At 43.1% G+C, this 19139-nt stretch overlaps 1 protein-coding gene across 1 annotated transcript in view; it reads left to right on the top strand.

Moving 5' to 3' along the window:
* DTNBP1 (dystrobrevin binding protein 1) overlaps window positions 1-19139 on the top strand; it is a 96802-nt gene that overhangs the window by 58835 nt on the left and 18828 nt on the right. The gene's annotated exons all lie outside the window — the stretch shown is intronic.

The following is a 19139-nucleotide window of genomic DNA, read 5'->3' as shown; positions in this document are numbered from 1 at the left end:
ACCTCTATGTGATTTTCCTAATTTTACAGAACTTTGGTGTTTCCTGTCATGTGTAGGTAATGGTTTTGTGATATTTTAACAAATAGCACATGTAAGGATATTAAACTTGTGGAACTTACTGCAAAAATTATACCTTAAAAATTAACTGGTGGCTTTTTTTTTTCCAGTTGAGTAATTTGTTATTCTGCCCATGGAGATTACTGAGGAATAATTTTTAATAATTGTTGCATTGTTTAAAACTCCATATTATGCCTTTAAGGTGGCACATGTTATGACATGTTATATATCATGCCCTGTCAGATGGATCCCACTTGTTTCTAAAGGGAAAAAAACGAAAGAAATATACATCGTCTGAGCTTTTCTTTAGTCTATTGTGATTTTTCTGTATCTGAGAATGCATGTTAAAGTTGAACTTGAATTAAAAGGTAACTTCCTTCTCCCTTTCTTAAGTCTATCTTGCATATAGTGTGGCAGACTCTTTAAGCTCAGGGTAGACACATTAATCAAAGCAAAATCATAGCTCAGGAATTCATTCTAATGCTGGAGCATTCACAAAACTCTAACCCGAGGTGTTACTGCATTCTTGGTCATTATTTGTTAAGTGTTCAGGAATAAACTGGTAAGAATAGAGTGAGAACCTTAGGGCTTATTTTTTAAGGTATTTATTTATCAGTAATACATGATAAATGACACTTTCTCCTCTTCTCAGTTACACTGTCTTAACATGGTGGTTGTGAGTAAATATTTGAATGTAGATATAACAATCTGGTATTAAGTTTATTTTTTTTAATTCTTTAAAAAAATTACTCCCTGAAAATCTTGACTTCTTGGTGAATATTGGCTAGATTTTTTTTTTTAATCTGCTTCCTTTTTTTTTTCACATGTCAATATGTGTTAGTGTTTTAAAAAGATGGTTTATATTATGTAGCTTAGTATTTAAATAAAGTTAGTATCTATGTCCTAGGGTACAGAAATATTCATATCCTGCCTGTTGATTTTGTCTCTAAGTCAGTTTATTTTTAGGATCTAGCTGATTCTTTATTCTAGTAACTGTCATAAGATGTTACATTGTGGCATGACCTAGAACTCTCAAAGATGACATTTTATATTGAAGAGGATTGTAATTCTAACAGCTTGGGTAGATATTAAACTGCACAAAAGTAGAGCCTTGATCAGGGTTGTGGTGCTTAAATGTTACCTTTCTGCGCTTTCTTATAATGAGTATATAGCACTCTTCTGTAAACAATAATTATAGCAATAGAGTCTTTTTAGAAATGTATCAGGACAACTTTCCGTTGTATATCATGTGTGTTTGGTATCATGAATAAATACAGCTGTTCTGTTTCATTACCTTTTTGCTGGAACACTGTATAAACTTGACAGCAAAAATTATACCTTTCAGAAAAACTAGATTCCAGTAAAAACTAAACTCCAGCATCACGAAAGAAGAGGTAAGTGTCAGGCTCAAAAAGAGAGTTTATCTGTTGAATTCATAAGAAGCCTCATAATTTTCTGTTAGTTTTTTGAAGGTTCGTGCTGGAAAATAACCTATAGGGTCTTGTAGCTCTGCTGTTTAAACTGTTTGGGCAGGTGATGGAGTTAGCACTTTGTCAGAAGACTGGTCCATGGCTAATGATTTTTATGGATTGAAAATTTCAGGGCCAATCAAGGGCTGAGCCCTGCAGGGGGGCCATGTAGTCACCAAGGAAAGTCAGCCTTGGCTTTCCTTGGAGAGATGAGCTCATGCCATAAACAGAAATAGATGCTGGTTAACTGTTCTGCTCATGCTTCTGGCCACTTTATTAGAAAATAAACTTATGGTTGCCTGGGTGGGATTTTAGGGTACTTAATGATCTTGAGTGAGGATGTTACATACTCAGGATATCAAATTGTTGACATATGTATTAAAGATACTTAAAATCTCAGCTTGGTCATTTGCCTTTTAATTTTATTTGCTTTTTTCTTACACATGGAAGTTTCATATTTTTATATATTCAGACAAGTATTTAAAAATGACATCCTCCATTGTTTTTTTTTTTTCTCCATTGTTTTTATGCCTAAAAAGTTCTCTCCCAATCCAAAGAAATAAATGTTAACTTGTAATCTCTTCCGGTTTTTATTCTAGTGTAATTATTATTTGCTGATTTTACTCTAACAAAGCTGGAACTTATATTGATGTATAGCATGAAGTAAGCATCAGTTTTTTGCCGTAGAAGTAATTAATTTTTCTGGTACTATGAAATCATCCTTTGCAGTCCTCGACCTCTTATTGCCAAATTTTGTTGGCTACATTTTATTTATTGATTTTTGGTTGTGTTGGGTCTTCATTGCTGCCTGGATTTCTTTCTCATTGCGGTGAACAGGGGCTACTCTCTAGGTGCGGTGAGCAGGCATCTCATCGAGGTGGCTTTTCTTGTTGCTGAGCACAGGCCGCAGGGCACACAGGCTCAGTAGTTGCGGCTCTCAGGGTCAGTAGATGTGGTGCATGAGCTTAGTTGCTCTGTGGCATGTGGCCTCTTCCCAGACCAGGGGTCAAACCCGTGTCTCCTGCATTGGCAGGCGGATTCTTTACCACTGAGCCAGTGGACCTTTCTCTGGCACTTTCTCCATCTTTGTTCCTACGTCATCTGCTGAATCATTCCAGCACTTTCTTTGAACTGTAAACTTCTTATTTGATATTGGAGTATATAGCAAATTAACAATGTCATGGTGGCTTCAGGTGAACAACAGAGGGACTCAGCCGTAAGTATACGTGCGTTCATTCTCTCCCAAACCCCTCTCCCATGCAGGCTGGCACATAACATTGAGCAGAGTTCAGTGTGTGCTATACAGATAAAGAGGTCCTTGTTGCTTATCCATTTTAAATATAGCAGTAGGTACGTGACGTTCCCAAAGTCCCTAACTGTCCCTTCACCCAGGCAACCATAAGTTTATTTTCTAAGTCTGTGAGTCTCTTTCTGTTTTGTAAGTTCATTTGTATCATTTCTTTTTAGATGCCACATATAAGGGACATCATACAATGTTTCCTCTTCTCTGTCTGACTTAACTTCACTCAGGATGACACTCTCCAGGTCCATCCATGTTGCTGCAAATGGCATTACTTCATTCTTTTTAATGGCTGGGTAATATTCCCTTATGTATATATACCACATCTTCTCTATCCACTCCTCTGTCGATGGACATTTAGGTTGCTTCCGTGTCTTGGCTGCTGTAAACGGTCCAGCACTTACTCTGATGTTCCCCATGCTTCACTCTTATTTTTCTCAGTCTCCTTTGCCTCATTGTCCTTCCTACTCCACCTATCCCAGAGGGGTAGAATCTCTGGGCTACCTCTTTAGGCCTTTTCACTCACTGTTCTGTGGTCTTATCAGTCCCAAGGCTTTAAATACCATCTGATGCTCATGACTCCCTAATGAGATGGCTCCTGACCTGCCTCTCCCCTAAATTCTAGACTGGAATAGCCAACTACCAGCTCAGATGTCTATAGCTGTGCCTACAGGAACCCTCAACCCAGCATGGCAAAGCCTGGTCTCCACACCCACCTCCCCTCCTTCCTGGCCACTCCATCATCCCAGTGACACCACCATTCATTCATCCTGGGGTTCTGACCGCAACACACACACAACCGAAAAATAAGGTGCTGCTTGATCCCTCTCTTTGCGGTCACACCTCATGTCCGATTCTTCAGTAAATCCAATCAGTCCAAACTGGATCCCAGATCTGACCGGATCGTCCTGTCTCTCCCAGCACCGTGTGGTCCAGGCTGCCTCAGTCCTGTGTGTAGAAGCTCCGGTGGCATCCTCGCCCAGTCCCTGCCACTCCTGTCTCCCTCCCTCCACGCCCAGTATCGCCTTCTTGCCCCAGCTGGCCTGCGGCTTCTCATCGCGCTGAGAACAGCGCCCTTCTCTGCTCACTGGGCCGCGTCAGCCTGCTGTTTGCCCCCACCCCTAACCTCACCTCTGCCCGCTCTTTCCCGGCTCCTCCGTCCAGCCCCGCTGGCCACCCGCTCTTCCTCCCGGGGGCCCAGCTCAGCCCCCGTGCCTGGGACTTCTTCCGAGCCCTCCGCCTGCTCTGCTCCTGCTCCAGACAGTGGCCTGGCTCCTTCCTTTCCGCCACCTTCTCAAAGGTATCTGTGTTTTCAGTTGTGCATTCTCTCTCTCCCTTTGCCTGTCTGTCTTTTGCGACATACATTTTTTTTTCTCTTCCGTGGAAACCTGACATGCACTCACCTGGCTCTTCTCTGCTGCGCCCCGTGCGCCTCGACAGGGACTGACCCAGGACTCGGGGAGTGCTCACTGGATGGATGGAGTCCCAGGGCAGCATCCTGGCCCCTTGCCTTCTCGCTTGGATTCCTTTTAACTCTGTCTTCCAAACACCGCGGAGCCATCTAGCTAGCTGTCTAAAAATTCAGATACTCAGATAGAATTCCAATCAGTCACATCCTGAGACCTAGAAGCGGCTCCTGATTCCTCCAGCGCCGCTTCCTAGCTTTAGTCACGAGGATGTCATGGTCACAGACTCTGTCACATCCACATATCAGCCATACCACTTGTGACTTTCTTTCTCTAAGTCAGCTCATTTTAAAGAGGTATTTTAAAATACACTTCTTAGGGAATTCCCTGGCAGTCCAGGGTTTAGGATTCGGCACTTTCACTGCCGGGTCCCCAGGTTTGATCCCTGATTGAGGAACTAAGATCCCGCAAGCCATGTGGCTCAGCCAAAAACAAAAAAAAGAAAAGAAAAAAGTTTTTAGTAAAACACTCTTCTTATTATAAATGGAAAATGAGTATCACTTGACAGAAATAGAAACTGCACAAGTAAATACATAACTATTAAAAGACTTCTTCTGCCACCACAAATTATTTTGCATGCAGTATTTTGGAAAACTGAGCTTCAGGATTAACTGCTAGCTCTTTAACAGAGTTGATAAAATTCTTCCCAAAAGCCCATGCTTGCCTCTTCGGCTTCATCACAGGTTTTTTTTTTTTTTTTCGTACTGAAAACTTTGAGGATGTATTTACTTGCTGGTTTATCTTAAACCAGACAGTTTTTTGAAAAGTGTTTTTCTCACTGATCTGTTAAGAAAAAAAAAAAAAAGAAAACAACACTTCAAAAAGAAAGGATGTCACACTAAAAGCAATTTTGCCGAGAGGCAAACCTTGATGGCCGAGCGTTCCCCTCCTTCCTGCCCCGGATCCTCTGAGCAGAAGCATTTCTTCACTGCTACTTTTGCAAGTTCCACAATTTGCACTTTCATGAGACAAACATGAAAATGCCAGTCCCAGCTGGAAAACGGCAACGGAAATCCAGGAGGAGCTCTTCTGTGGTCTCTTGTCCGCATGCGTGACATGGTCTCTTGCCCACACGTATGACTTTGGAGAGTGGTGGCCACTTGGTAAGGCTGAGCAGACTCTTTGGGTTTCTTTTTCACTTTTTTGTTCCTCTCATATGCGGTCTTTTCTCACATTGCCCCGTGCAGCATCAGTAATTACCATGAGGGGATTCTGTATTCTATCTAAAGAGCATGTGCATTTTCTCAGAACTGGGGTAAGAAAGTTTGTATTACAGTGTCTGCCTCCTTTTCTTTTCTCTCTCTCTCTTTTTTTCTTTTCTTTTTATTTTTTATTTTTTTTTACAAATTTAACACAGGAAAAGCCCTAAGAGTCCATGAAAGTCAGATGGAGCTGTGCCTTTAAATTGCTAATTTGGTTGGTGTAGAGTCAAGGGTGAAGATATTACTGTTTTCTGGAGTAAGGCGGTTGTGTTAGGTTGACAAAATTTTGTGCTTTGTATTAGGGGAGAACATATAGCGGAAAACTGTGTTTGTAGAATAAGCCAGTTTTAAATGATGTGTTCATAAAAATGAGGACTTAGAGCCTCATGGTGGAGAGCCCTCAGCTGAGATAGAAATCCCCTTCCTCTTTCTGGGCTGCACTGAATAATACCAGAAAACCTGGTGACACGCCGCTTGGATTAGTAGAGAAATACTAGAAGGTCTCACCACTAACTGATAAACAGACTTGCATGTTTTCATGCCCAAGAAACTCCTCAGAGTGGCTGCTCTCCTCCTCCCCGACACACACCTTTTGAGCATTTGGGAGGAATGCGTGCTGAGGGCCGTTCTCCCTGTGCCAGAGGATGCTTATTTCCGTGCTCATTGGAGAGCACAACAGGGCTTCCCCTATAGTGCAGGAGACACAGCTTCGATCCCTGGGTCAGGAAGATCCCCTGAAGAAGGCAATGGCAACCCACTCCAGTATTCTTGCCTGGAGAATCCCATGGATAGAAGAGCCTGGAGGGCTGCAGTCCAGCGGTTTGCATGGATATGTTGGAGAGCGTGACAGTGGATTCACTTCTAATAATTTTTGGTGAGAGCACTATGCTCCGAGCAGAGTGAGATCCGCAGTACGAGACACCCCGCGTTGGGCAGGTGACGTATCTGCATCTCCCCTTGGGTCTAGGGACCTGGACAACTGCCTCCCCTCACTTACTTGATTTCCTCTGTCTCAGGGGGCCTGGGTTCCCCCCACAACCCCCTCAGGGCTTGCAGTGCTGCTGGTTCCCTTAGTGAACACCCGTGCCTGTTGTTCTTGCCGTCTGCTCTTGGCACACCTGGGATGTGGTGCCCACCAAGGAAGAGCCCACCAGTGCTGGCATCCCCCGCAGCCGATGCACCGCCTGGCGCCCACCAGGCTCTTGGTGTGTGCTCGCAGGAGGGAGGGAGGAGGACAGTCATCCATTTATGAAACATCTCTGTCTTCTCCTTTAACTCTCTGTTTTTGTGATGAGGCTGTCTCCGTGGGTTCTGCCTTGGTGTGTGTGCTCAGACTCTGGAGAAGGGCGGGCTTCTCCAGAGACAGGCTCTCTTTGAAGTGCCTAACCACGTGGGTTTGTCGTCTTTCTGTTGAAGACATTTTTAGCAATAGCGACAGACTCTCTTTTATGCTTTAAAATAATGCTGAGAACTTTTGTATTAATTGCGTAGAGAAGAAGGAAATGTTTACGGAGTGACCACTTTGTTTTTCACTTTTAAGAATTTTGCAAAGTTGACTTTTTTTGGATGAGTGTTTTTGTGATTTCTGTTTTCATTTCTTTTGGGTAAACTATCTTGGATGGTGATTGCTTGCTCATGGTCAGTATATGTTTACTTTTTTAAAAACTGCCACACTCTTTTGAAAGTGGCTTTTCTGTTTTTCAATCCCACCATCAAATATATGAGAGTTTCTGTTGCTCCACATCCTTATCACACTTATTTTTATCCACTTTTTAAATTTTAGCAATTTTAGTGAGTGTGTAATATGGCAGGGTTTTGGGGGGCAGTTTTAATTTGCACTTTGTTATTACTAATAATATTCATCTTTTAACGTGCTTATTTGCCATTAGGATGTCTTCTTTGATAAAGTGACTCTTCAAATCTTATGCCCTCTTTTAATTTCAATATTTATTTATTTATTTGGTTGGGGTTTGGATTTTTTATTGAAATATAGCTGACTTACAGTGTTGTCTTAGTTTCAAGTATACAGCAAAGTAATTCAGTTGTGCGTATCTACATATTGTCCCTAAGTCGTGTCCGACTCTGCGACCTCATGGAGTGTACCCCGTCAGGATCCTCTGTCCTCCACCATCTCCTGGAGTTTGCTCAGATTCATGTCTGTTGACTTGGTGTTGCTGTATTACCATCTCATCCTCTGTCGCCCCCTTCTTCTTTTGCCTCCAGTCTTTCCCAGGGTCAGGGTCTTTTCCAACGACTGGGCTCTTTGCCTCAGGTGACCAAAGTATTAGAGCTTCAGCTTCAGCCTCAGTCCTTCCAATGAGTATTCAGGGTTGATTTCCCTTAGGATTGACTGGTTTGATCTATTTGCAGTCCATGGGACTCTCCAAGAGTCTTCTCCAACACCACAATTCTACATAAATATATATATTTTTTACATTCTCTTCCATTATAGGTTATTACAAGATAGTGAACATCATTTCCTCCAAAGTTGACTCTTATAATGACTTATATTAAAAGCTCATTAGCATTGACTTGCTCATACATGTTATTGACTTGATAAGTTTATAAAAACCTTCGCTTTAGTTTTCTCTTATTCTGTACCGTGTATCAGACATTTCCTATATGGTAGCAGGATGGAAACTTTGGGTAGTGAAAGTAGATTATATACCTGGGAAAAAATAGTCTAAGTTAAAAACAAACAAATAAAAACTGGTAACTTTGCTCCAGAGAGGATGTACAAAGCTTAATCCTTAAAGCACACATACTAGTTTAGCCCAGGTTCTCTGTGCCTCCTGGGCACTGGAGCCAGTGATTAAGAGCACGGAATCTGGAGCCTCTCGGCGTGCGCCCTGGGCATGTTATGTAACCTCTCTGAGCCTCCGTTTCCTCTTTGAAAGATGAAGATGAGAACAGGCCCTACATGCTTGAACTGCTGTAAGGACTGACTGAGTTGGTACGTGTACAGGGCTTTCAGCAGGGCCTGGCGTTTACATAAGAGTTAGCTGCCGTGACTGCAGAGATGAGGCAGGTAGAGTAAGTGACCTGCTTTCCATTATTCACTCTCTCTGTGTTATACTTGAAAGGCTCAGTGATACAGAAAAAGGGAAGAGTCAAGTCCAGACCCCTCTGGGTTACAGAGCTGAGTTTCTGTACCTCGTAAACACTGGTGGGGTCGTCAGCAGTTCAGCACACGGGCTGGGTTTGCATCTTTTTATCACTTACAGCTGCATATCCTTGGCTACGGGACTTAACCTCTGAGTCTGTTTGCTTACCTGTAAAATGGGAATAATAGCGGTACCTATCTCATAGGGCTTTTATGAGAATAAGTGAAATAATAATAGTACCAGCCATGTAGTAGATTTGGAATAAATGTTAAGCTCTTTCTAAGTATGGGTTCATACTAATCATAATTCTTATTGATGGGCCTCCTGCTGCTGCTAAGTCACTTCAGTCGTGTCCGACTCTATGTGACCCCATAGACCGCAGCCCACCAGGCTCCCCCATCCCTGGAATTCTCCAGGCAAGAACGCTGGAGTGGGTTGCCATTTCCTTCTCCAATGCATGAAAGTGAAAAGTGAAAGTGAAGTAGCTCGGTCGTGTCCGACTCTTCACGACCCCATGGACTGCAGCCCACCAGGCTCCTCCGTCCATGGGATTTTTCAGGTAAGAGTACTGGAGCGGGTGCCATTGCCTTCTCCATGATGGGCCCCCTAGCTCTCCATTTTTGATTAGCCATGGGCTGTCTCTCTAAATGAAAACAGTGGTGAAGCTCTGTAAATTAAGGTAATTGTTCACAACAAATATGAGTTGGCTATTTCTATCATAAGTATATCTTCAGGACTCAAACTTTGGTTTCAGAAACAGCTTAACAAATGTGTGTTAGTAAGATTAAACTAGAGTATTAAAATAGTTTTTAGGAAAATGTCTTGAAATTACAATATGAAAACTAACAAAGTATTTTGAGTTCTAGAACGAGCTACTGACTTTTGAGATTTATAGATTTATTCTCTCATCCCTCATTTATTCGGCTCCTGTTGAGTCCAAGTGCAGGTTGTCTGCTCCCATCAGGAAGTTCACAGCGTCGCTGGGAGACAGTGGCTGCAGGACCAGGAGTGAACTGTGGAGTCAACGTGGGCTGGTGCAGGGTTCTGGGGGCGCCTGCCAGATAGGGAAGGGCACCCAGAGGAAGGTCGTCAGACTGCCTCGCAGTCACGTGGCGCTAAACTTGTGGGATTCTGGGCACTGATCTTGAAAAAGATCCCACGTGACTACTGAAACCCCAGGAGCAGTACTTGCAGTGAAACTAGGAGAGAGACAGTGGAGGGAAGCTTCTTCACGGATCAGAGGTTTACAGTCTTTAAAGAGATTACAGTGAGGTTTAATGTGACAGTTAATAGACCTTATCAGTCTCTTAATTTAGATTGACAGTTCTTTGAATAAATTTGAACTGTGACTAGCTGAAATCCTTTGTTTGATCAAGTAGACAGTTAAAAGAATTATAATGCTTCCCCCACCCTCTTTTTGTTACGGAAGTTATCAAACATGTCCAGAATAGAGTATGGTGAAAGTCCACGTCCCCAGCACCCTGCTTCAGTGTCAACGCATATCCCGTCCTTTGAAAACAAATTCCCTTATGTGGTATAATTTCTTGCATTAGTATCTCGGTGTATACCTCTAAAAAAGAAGACTTAACCCCGACACCATTATCATACCTAAAGTAATTATAACTCCTTAGTACCATTAAGATAGAAAGATGTTGTAATGTTAGTTTTTTAGGTTAATAAGTGAAATAGAAGTTTCACTTATTAATAGAATAGTTTAAGTCATATATCTCTGTATGTACATATATCTCTGTAATACCTAGTTTACTAATTTCTAGTTTACTAAGAGTATGCTTTTGAATTATTCTGTATTTGCATATTGTCTCTTATTCAGTTCACAAACTGCCTTAGTTCACATTAAAATGTTATTGTTTTATCCAGAAACTTTAACCCCCTTTAAGTGGAAATTTGCAAAAGTCTATGAGCATAGTCTGTGAGCTTATGTAAAGTACTCTGACAAAGAACAGAGTAATCACTTTATAGAGTGTTTGCTCCACAAACAGAATCAGCATGTCTCAGGGATCTGTTGGGAGGAGAAAGAATTCGTAAACTTTTTTATCTGCCAGTGAGCTCCCTGGTTTAGAGGGTGGAGTTTATGGTGCTTGCCCAGAGAGGAAGCAGTGGGCAGGTGCAAAAATAAGGCATTGTTACGGTGGTGAGTTCATTGTCCTTACACAGCTGATGAAATAACACATGTGCAGGTTCCTCTGCTTCATCCTCCTTTTGTTCTCTTGAGCAATGAGATTAGGCTCATAAGCAGAACTGTTTCTGCTGTTTTTATAATAATTTTCCAAAAGTTGGCAATGAATGTCACACAGAAATTCCAGTAGTGTCCCCCATTTGGTATTTCAGGTTGCTGCATGTGCTACCCTGTGAAATACAGCTGAACACCTGTGTGTCCTTGTTTAGCAGGAAAGGAGTAACAGCTCTTTCCACCTTAAAAATTTTGTTATTAACTCTATTGCTGCAAACATGTAGAACCGATTTTTTAATGAAGAGAAAAGGATATTCTGGTTGCTAATACACTATTCAGTACATCAAATAAAAATGTGAGACGGCCAAAGAAAGCATTCTGTACATCACAGTGCATTTTTGAATAGAGCTGGTTTTTGCAGAAAAGTGACTTAAATCGTTGTTTCAGTAAGCCTTTATTTGAAAATAGGAAGTTCATTTTCATGGGAGTGTCTCTTGGCAGGCTGTGAGGTGTGTTTTTCTTTTGGCTTCTGCATCAACTTCAAATTTCAGTTTATTCCCATGAGATTATTGTTAGTAAATCAGGAATTGATTTAGTCAATCTCTAAGTCAGAGTAGGTCACAATACCAAAATATGATCTGATGAAAGTAGCCCCGCCCTGTAGCTCAGACAGTGAAGAATCTGCCTGCAATGCAGGAGACCGGGTTCGATCCCTGGGTGGGGAAGATCCTCTGGAGAAGGGAATGGCAACCCACTCCAGTATTCTCACCTGGAGAATCACATGGACAGAAGAGCCTGGCGAGCCACAGTCCGTGGGGTCGCAAAGAGTCGGACACGACTGAGTGACTAACACCATGTACACTATACTATGCAATGTAGGAGACCTGGGTTCCATCTCTGGTCAGGAAGAGCCTCTGGAGAAGAGAATCTTACCTTGGAGAAGGCTTACCCACACCAGAATTCTTGCCTAGAGAATTCCATGGACAGAGGAGTATGGCCAGCTACAGTCCATGCGGACACAAAGAGCCACTAGCACTTTCACTTTTGGGCTTCCCAGGTGGTGCTAGTGGTAAAGAACCTGCCTGCCAATGCAGATTAGACATAAGAGATGTGAGTTCGATCCCTGGGTCGGGAAGATCCCCTGGAGTAGGGCATGGCAATCCACTCCAGTATTCTTGCCTGGAGAATCCCATGGACAGAGGAGCCTGGCAGGCATTAAATGTGCATTAATTTTGTGTGTGTGTGTGTGCATTAATTTTTTAAAACACCATCCTTGTAGAGAAGGGGGACAAAAAGAAGCAAATGTAGAAAAATATGGGAAACCTATTGAAAATGTGTTCATTTCCCCAGTACACCTTGACTCCCCCATCCTGCAACAGAAAATTAGTCCATAGGGCCGCACAGAATTGGACACGACTGAGGTAATTTAGCATGCATGCATGGAAAGAGTATAGTCCATGTGTTTTACTTTTGGATTTTTTAATGAAAAAATTAATTATTTGAATTTAAATTACCTTTGTGTTCAAATATATCTTATGGAAAGTGAAATCAGGCTCTTTGGAGATGATATAGCTGGTTTGGCTTTCTGTTTCTGATTAACTGTCTATTTAAGGCATCAAAGTAAAACCAAATTGATCATTTGCATATTGGTATCTATGAAGGTTATCCAAATAAAAATAAGCTTTTTAAAAGATAAATTTCTGCTATAATCAGTGTTTGCTGATTCAACAAAGACTCGTGCCTGTTTCTTTGCTAAGCATGGGAAAGTTGAAGTTGAAAAGATTCTTACTTTCAAAGAGCCGGTAGTCTAGTAGGAAGAGAAAGAAAAATAGTAAGACAGGATGTACAAATGTATTTGGAACAGAAGGGAATCCGATCCTAAGTTGTCTCAAGGTTGTTGGGAAAGGTACATGGAAGCTTAGGTTAATGGTCATTTTATTCTGTAAACCTTAACACAAAGTAAATACTAGGATTCACTTGTTGATTGCCCACTATGTGCTTGGCGCTCTGCTTGTCAGTAAGTTCACATGTATCAATATGTACATGTTCATATAATAGGTGTATGCACATATGTGTGCATACACAATATACATGCACGTGTACAGACAGACACGTGAGAGACGGGAGAGATGCCCTCATGGAGGGTGGTCCAGCAGGAAGAGACAGGCAGTTTATAAGCAATGACCATCATTATCACAGGGACACAGTTTAGCCTGGTGAGGCAGGTGGAAAGGATGGCTATCGTCTGAGCCAGAAGAATGGGAAGGAGAAAACCAGTATGAATAAAGGAGGGGGAAGAAATTTCTAGCAGCAGGAACCATGTGTTTAGCGGTTACAAGGAAGTAAAGAACTTGTCAGGTGTGAAGATTGCTGGAGGCTGGAGCCACCACAGAAGCCAGACCCCAGAACATCTTACAGAGAATTCAAAAGAGTTTGGATTTCATTCGTACTGCAAGGGAAAGCCGACAGAGTAAGTAGCGGGTGTGTGTATCCGGGAAAAGGAGTAGCATCGGATTCATAACTTAAAAAGATGACTCTTAGTGAATATGTGGGGAAATGACTATTATTTTCTGGTTAGGTACATGGGAAGGGTTAAGTTAAGAAGCAGAGGCCAGATAGAAGGATGAGGGATGGGACTAGGATGGAGACTGTGGGGATGGAAGAGACAAAAGTGGATTTCTGGGATATTTTGGAAGCAGAATTAACAGAATTTGGAGTAACTAGATATTGGAGAGAGTGGGCAGCTTTGTCATCTTCTCAGAAATAGGAAGACTGAAATAGGTCCTTTGGAACTGGCAACACGTGGACCATTGGTCCCCACGAGGAGAGCCGCTTAAGTGGTGTGAAGGGGACGTGAGCCATGTTGGACACGTCTTGTTAATTCTCAAAGCAGCCTTAGCGTCCTTGTCCCTGTTTTATGAATTTGAACGGTTTGAAAGTAACTTTCCAGAATTACCCAGCTAGTAAGTGATGAAGCAGGCTCTTGAACACTGTCCCCTTGAGCGCAGAGGCTGTGCTCTGCCCACGGTTAGGCTGCCTCGTAGAGGACTTGGAGGTTCCCTGTCTGGTCATTTTGATGTGAGGCGCTTCTCATGTGTTTATTAGCCATTCATGTTTCTTTGATTAAATGACTACTGAAATATTTTGCCCATTTCTTAACTAGGTTATCTTACTGAGTTGAAAGAGTTCTGTATTTTGGATACAAGCTCTTTATCAGATATGTGGTTTGCCAATATTTTCTTCCAGTTTGTGGTTGTTCATTTCCTTATTTATTTATTTTGAAGCACTAAAGTTTTTAATTTTGGTGAAGTCTCTTATCGAAAAAAACTGTAATGAATTGTGTTTTTTTTGTCATATCTGAGAATTCTTTACCAAACTCGAGGCCATGAGACTTTATTCTCTTCTAGAAGTTTTATCATAGGCTGGGTTTCGCTTACTTGTGGAGCTCATGGAATCCTTCTGTGAGGAAGTGGTACTTAGGCTGAGTGGGAACTAAAAGGGGAGGAGAGAGACTCCGGCAAGAGGAAACAGCATGTGCAGAGCTGAAGTCTGGTGAGATTGTGTCAAGTTTGAGGAGGTAGAGGAAGGAGACCATTTGGGCTGGGGTGGTACCTGGGAGACTGGAGAGGTGATGCGGTCGTTTAGGCCATGTGAGGCAGGGGTGTTCAGAGGCTTTCAGTAGGCAGGGAGTGACATGACCATGTTTGCTCTGCAGAATAGTCACTGTGGCTACTGTGCAGGAAAGGGTTGGAGGAGGGCTGTTGAAGATGTGTCTGACCAGCTATGAGGCTCTTGACCAGCTAGTGAGAAACGTTGGTAGCTTGGACCAGGGGAAGTGGGAAAGTTAGGACTATTAGGGACACTCGTGGGCTTCCCTGCCTTGAGTTCTGCATGGCCGAGCTTCCCAACCAGGAGGTTATAATAAAGCACGAGTAAGCTGGTGTCTGTGGCTTCTGCACTGTTCCCTAGCAGACACCTGTTCTGGGTTCTGTTTGTTGGATTTTCTTTGCCAGAAGGAGACAGCCCTAATAGCCCACACATGGCAATTTAGTTTGAACATTTTCACTGCTTTCCTGCTACTTCACAAGGCTTTGGAAATAAGTTAAAAGCAGGTTACTTATTCATTCCTATGTCCATTTCATTAAAAAAAAAAAATAAGTACTTATTAAATGCTACACACACATAAGATCAAGTCCCTTTGTTGTAGAAAAGTGGCTTATAATCTAGAGTTGAGTAGTCTCAGATGGACCCTCCTGTACTGTTAATTCAGGAAGTTATCAGGGGAAATGTGACTGAGTCTGATGAATATGAGAGAACAATCACAGTGCCACAAACTGTGAGCTCTAACCCACTAATTCAACAAAAAATGATTGTGAGATGTTTTTAGAACTCCGAGCTTTTATTTTAAAATGTTCTAATATATGAAATGTGGAAGAATCTTTTCTTTGATTTTTCCAGTGTCCTTTAATTGACTCAATGAATTAATAGAAGCAAATTACTATTTCTCAAAAAATCAAATTCATTTTATTTTTCAAAATACAACAGAAAGCACTGGGATTTCTAGCCTGATGGTAAGAAGTATCTCACTCAGAAAACTAAAACGTATAATTTTTTCTATGTGCTTTCCATTCTGTCTGTGAAACTGATACCTGTGAACATACTTCCTCTTCTACAATTTCCTGAAGTGTACAGAGAATCCAAGGTTTCTCTTGACCTCAGTTATAGAGAAAGAGAGGTAATGAAATGCTGCTATAAAGAAAGAAAGACAATGTGATGTTGAAATTCCTTTGCCAGGTCATTTTAGCTTCTTAAGGACATACATGGTAAATGGTAAATGTAGGACCCTTTCAGTTCAGTTCAGTCGCTCAGTCGTGTCCGACTCTTTGCGACCCCATGAATCGCAACGCAGCACGCCAGGCCTCCCTGTCCATCACCACCTCCCGGAGTTTACTCAAACTCATGCCCATCGAGTTGATGATGCCATCCAGCCATCTCATCCTCTGTCGTCCCCTTCTCCTTCTGCCTCCAATCCCTCCCAGCATCAGGGTCTTTTCCAATGAGTCAACTCTTCGCATGAGGTGGCCAAAGGATTGAAGTTTCAGCTTCAGCATCAGTCCTTTCAATGAACACCCAGGACTGATCTCCTTCAGGATGGACTGGTTGGATCTCCTTGCAGTCCAAGGGACTCTCGAGTCTTCTCCAACACCACAGTTCAAAAGCATCAATTTTTCGGCGCTCAGCTTTCTTCACAGTCCAACTCTCACAGCCATACATGACCACTGGAAAAACCATAGCCTTGACTAGACGACCTTTGTTGGCAAAGTAATGTCTCTGCTTTTTAATATGCTATCTAGGTTGGTCATAACTTTCCTTCCAAGGAGTGTCTTTTAATTTCATGGCTGCAGTCACCATCTGTAGGACCCTTTAGACCCTCAAAATTAAGTGATTCTAGGAAATTTGAAAATATTTCATCTCATGTGCATATTCATGATGGTAAATGGGAAAGAATTAGGATTAAGAAGGGGCTTAAAAAAGAAAAAGTCATAAGAAATGAACTATCAGATTCTGGGACACATAGGTTTTTATAAGCAAATTTAAGTACTGGCAAAGCCGTCTGAGCCGAAAAGGCAGAGCTACCTGTTGCCAGGAGCATCGTCATTAATTGCCTTGACCATGGAGGATCAAAGTTCCCCTGGGTACTTTGGGAAGTACAAGGGAAGGCAGATATAGGACAGAGAAAGGCCTGGACAGTTTGTGCCAAAGTGCTAATCGGATCACTCTTCTGTCTCTCTGGAGAGCTCTGTGGTTCTGTCTTACCCAAACTGAGAACAGAATGTATATGTATCTGTATGGTGCCATCACACATAATATGAAGTTTGTGTTTTTAAGGGTTTAAAAATCTTATATCTCTATCCAAGACCTTAGTTTATATGCTAATGTATTCAAAAAACATGGAAACACAGGGCTGTTCCTCTATTTCATATAGTCAACTCAACTTGTATTACTGTACCTTCAGGCAGACTTTTTCATAAGATGGCAAGCTTTGGGGGCTTTTTTGGTTTGTTTGTTTTTCTCCTCTGCTCATGAAAAAATAAAGTGATAACCTGAAATTAGTTCTGTTTTGGTTTAAACTGCTTTCTTGAGTGGGTGTTTCCTGAATGCTGTGCCTTCTTACTCCTATCTTGTAATTAGTTATCCATTTGCTATTTTCACAATCACTCTTAAGTTCCTACTTTGTACCTAGAACAGGGGAAGTTCCCTAAGAAAGCAGTACTTCTGTGCAGTGGATTGGTGGGCAAGGCTTCATTCTAAGGAATATTGACGTTATGTGGAAAGTTCATCGAGCGGACACTGTCATGTCACACGCCAGTTTCAGAACGCTCCGGGTCTTGTTTTAGGAGTCGCAGCTCAGCTTATGGACTTTTCTTGAAGAAGAATAGGCTTCTTGTATATCTTGCTGCTGTATTAAGTACATATCACTGAATACATATAAGGGAATTCCCATAATCTCATGTATATGTTGAACTCTTCATCAAAAGGATAAATGTCCTACGGTTGCATGCTTCTGAATAAATTCAATTCTCTTTCCGTTTCTCAGCCCACTTTCAGTTGTCAGCCCCAAGGAAGAGTTCACTGCGTCATTTTGTAAATACAGATTTTGAGGAGTGACTCAGAGGCTGTATTTAATTGATCATTTAGGGGTGGCATTATTTTTGGAGTGCCATTTTAAAAAAATGTTTGCACCGAGTCTTAGTTGCGGCCCATGGGATCTAGTTCCACAACCAGGGGTCGAACCCAGGCCCGCTGTGTTGGGAGTGTGGAGCCCTAGCCACTAAACACCAGGGAAATCCCTGGAATGCCATTTTCACTGGTTTACAGGATTCTCGGCCAACTTTTCCGTAGTCCTTGGGTAATGGCCTTTTTGTATTAAAGTGAAGCTTGGTAAGCTCAGGTGTTTTTGAATGTGTGCTGCACTGGTTTTATGGGCCGATCTGACGTCACTGGCCACTGCCAGCCCCCGAGAGCTGGCTGCAGGCACTCCCGGCTCGCACTCTTGGCCTTGGTGGCGATGTATGTCTCTTCTCAGCACACGTGATGGGGTGCCAGTGTTTCCCTTCAGCCGCGCCGCTCTTTCCTGGGCTGCTGTGTCTGTCTCCTGCGTGACTGCCTTGGACACCCGGCCCGCTGTGACTGCCCTCTGCACCTCTGCCGGCAAGCAGCCCGTGGAAGCCTGCCACCACCCGCCTGTGCGCGTGGCCCTTTCTCCTGCCAGGGTGCTCCCGGGTCATTCAGCACTCAGCCAGGCACTGAGGGCGCCGGGCTGAACAGGCAGGGGAGGAAAACGCTGTCCTCCATCTCTTAGGTGTGGTACCTACACCCTGAGCATCAGCTGGACAAGAGATGGATTTTTTAAAAATTTGACGGTGGTATTTTATTTGTATGTGTGCATGGAGGCCTCCATAGAAAAGAAGTGAAGACCCGGAGTAGCAGTTATACCCAGGGGTTTATATACCATTCTAACAAAGGGTGTGATAAACTGTGACCGGCGTTAACTAGACAAGGAGGGAGAGTTCAGGCTTGCAGAGGTGGCGAGCTGTGGGAACGTGAGTGTGTGAGGACCTCGTGGGAGACAGGGACCGCTGAGCGAGGTTTGCTGCGCAGAGTCCAGCGGCTGCCTTCGCTGTGGATGCCTGGTAGGGAAGGGGCAGCCTGCTTTACAAATGGAGATGCTTCCTTTACGGAGGGAAATTTACACCCTGCTTTCAGAGGAGTGAAGTGAAGTCGCTCAGTCGTGTCCGACTCTTTGTGACCCCATGAACTGTACCCTGCCGGGCTCCTCCATCCGTGGGATTAAACAGGCAAGAATACTGGAGTGGGTTGCCATTTCTTTCTTGAGCGGATCTTCCCAACCCAGGGATTGAACCCAGGTCTCCTGCATTGTAGGCAGACGCTTTTACCATCTGAGCCACCAGGGAAGTCCCAGAGGGGAAGGCCAAAGAGCTGCTCCCACTTCTGCTGTTTCTATGTCGCCTTTAGCTGTAGCTGGAGATAATCCCCCTGCCAAGGTGGTGTATTTGGGGGTGGTATACCCACATCCCTTTAAAAGACATTGTGTCTGCCCTCGAGGAACCTAGTATCTGGTGGGGGGACAAGAGGGTGCCTTACAGCAGGAGGAGCAGGAAGGAGCGCCTGAAGCTCCCTGCATTTGTCAGAGGGGCTGCAGTTGAGCTGAGACCCAGAGGTTGGCTGGTGGGGCACCTCTGAGCCAGCAGCCCTGCAGTCACAGCAGGGCAGGGGAGAGCGCTTGGCTTGTTTGGAGCCCCAGGATGTTGACCACAAGTCCTGTGTA

The sequence above is a fragment of the Cervus canadensis genome, chromosome 28, assembly GCF_019320065.1.
Source record: "Cervus canadensis isolate Bull #8, Minnesota chromosome 28, ASM1932006v1, whole genome shotgun sequence".
NCBI lineage: Eukaryota > Metazoa > Chordata > Mammalia > Artiodactyla > Cervidae > Cervus > Cervus canadensis.
Note: the sequence above shows the minus strand (reverse complement) of the source record. Positions and strands in the feature narration are given on the sequence as shown.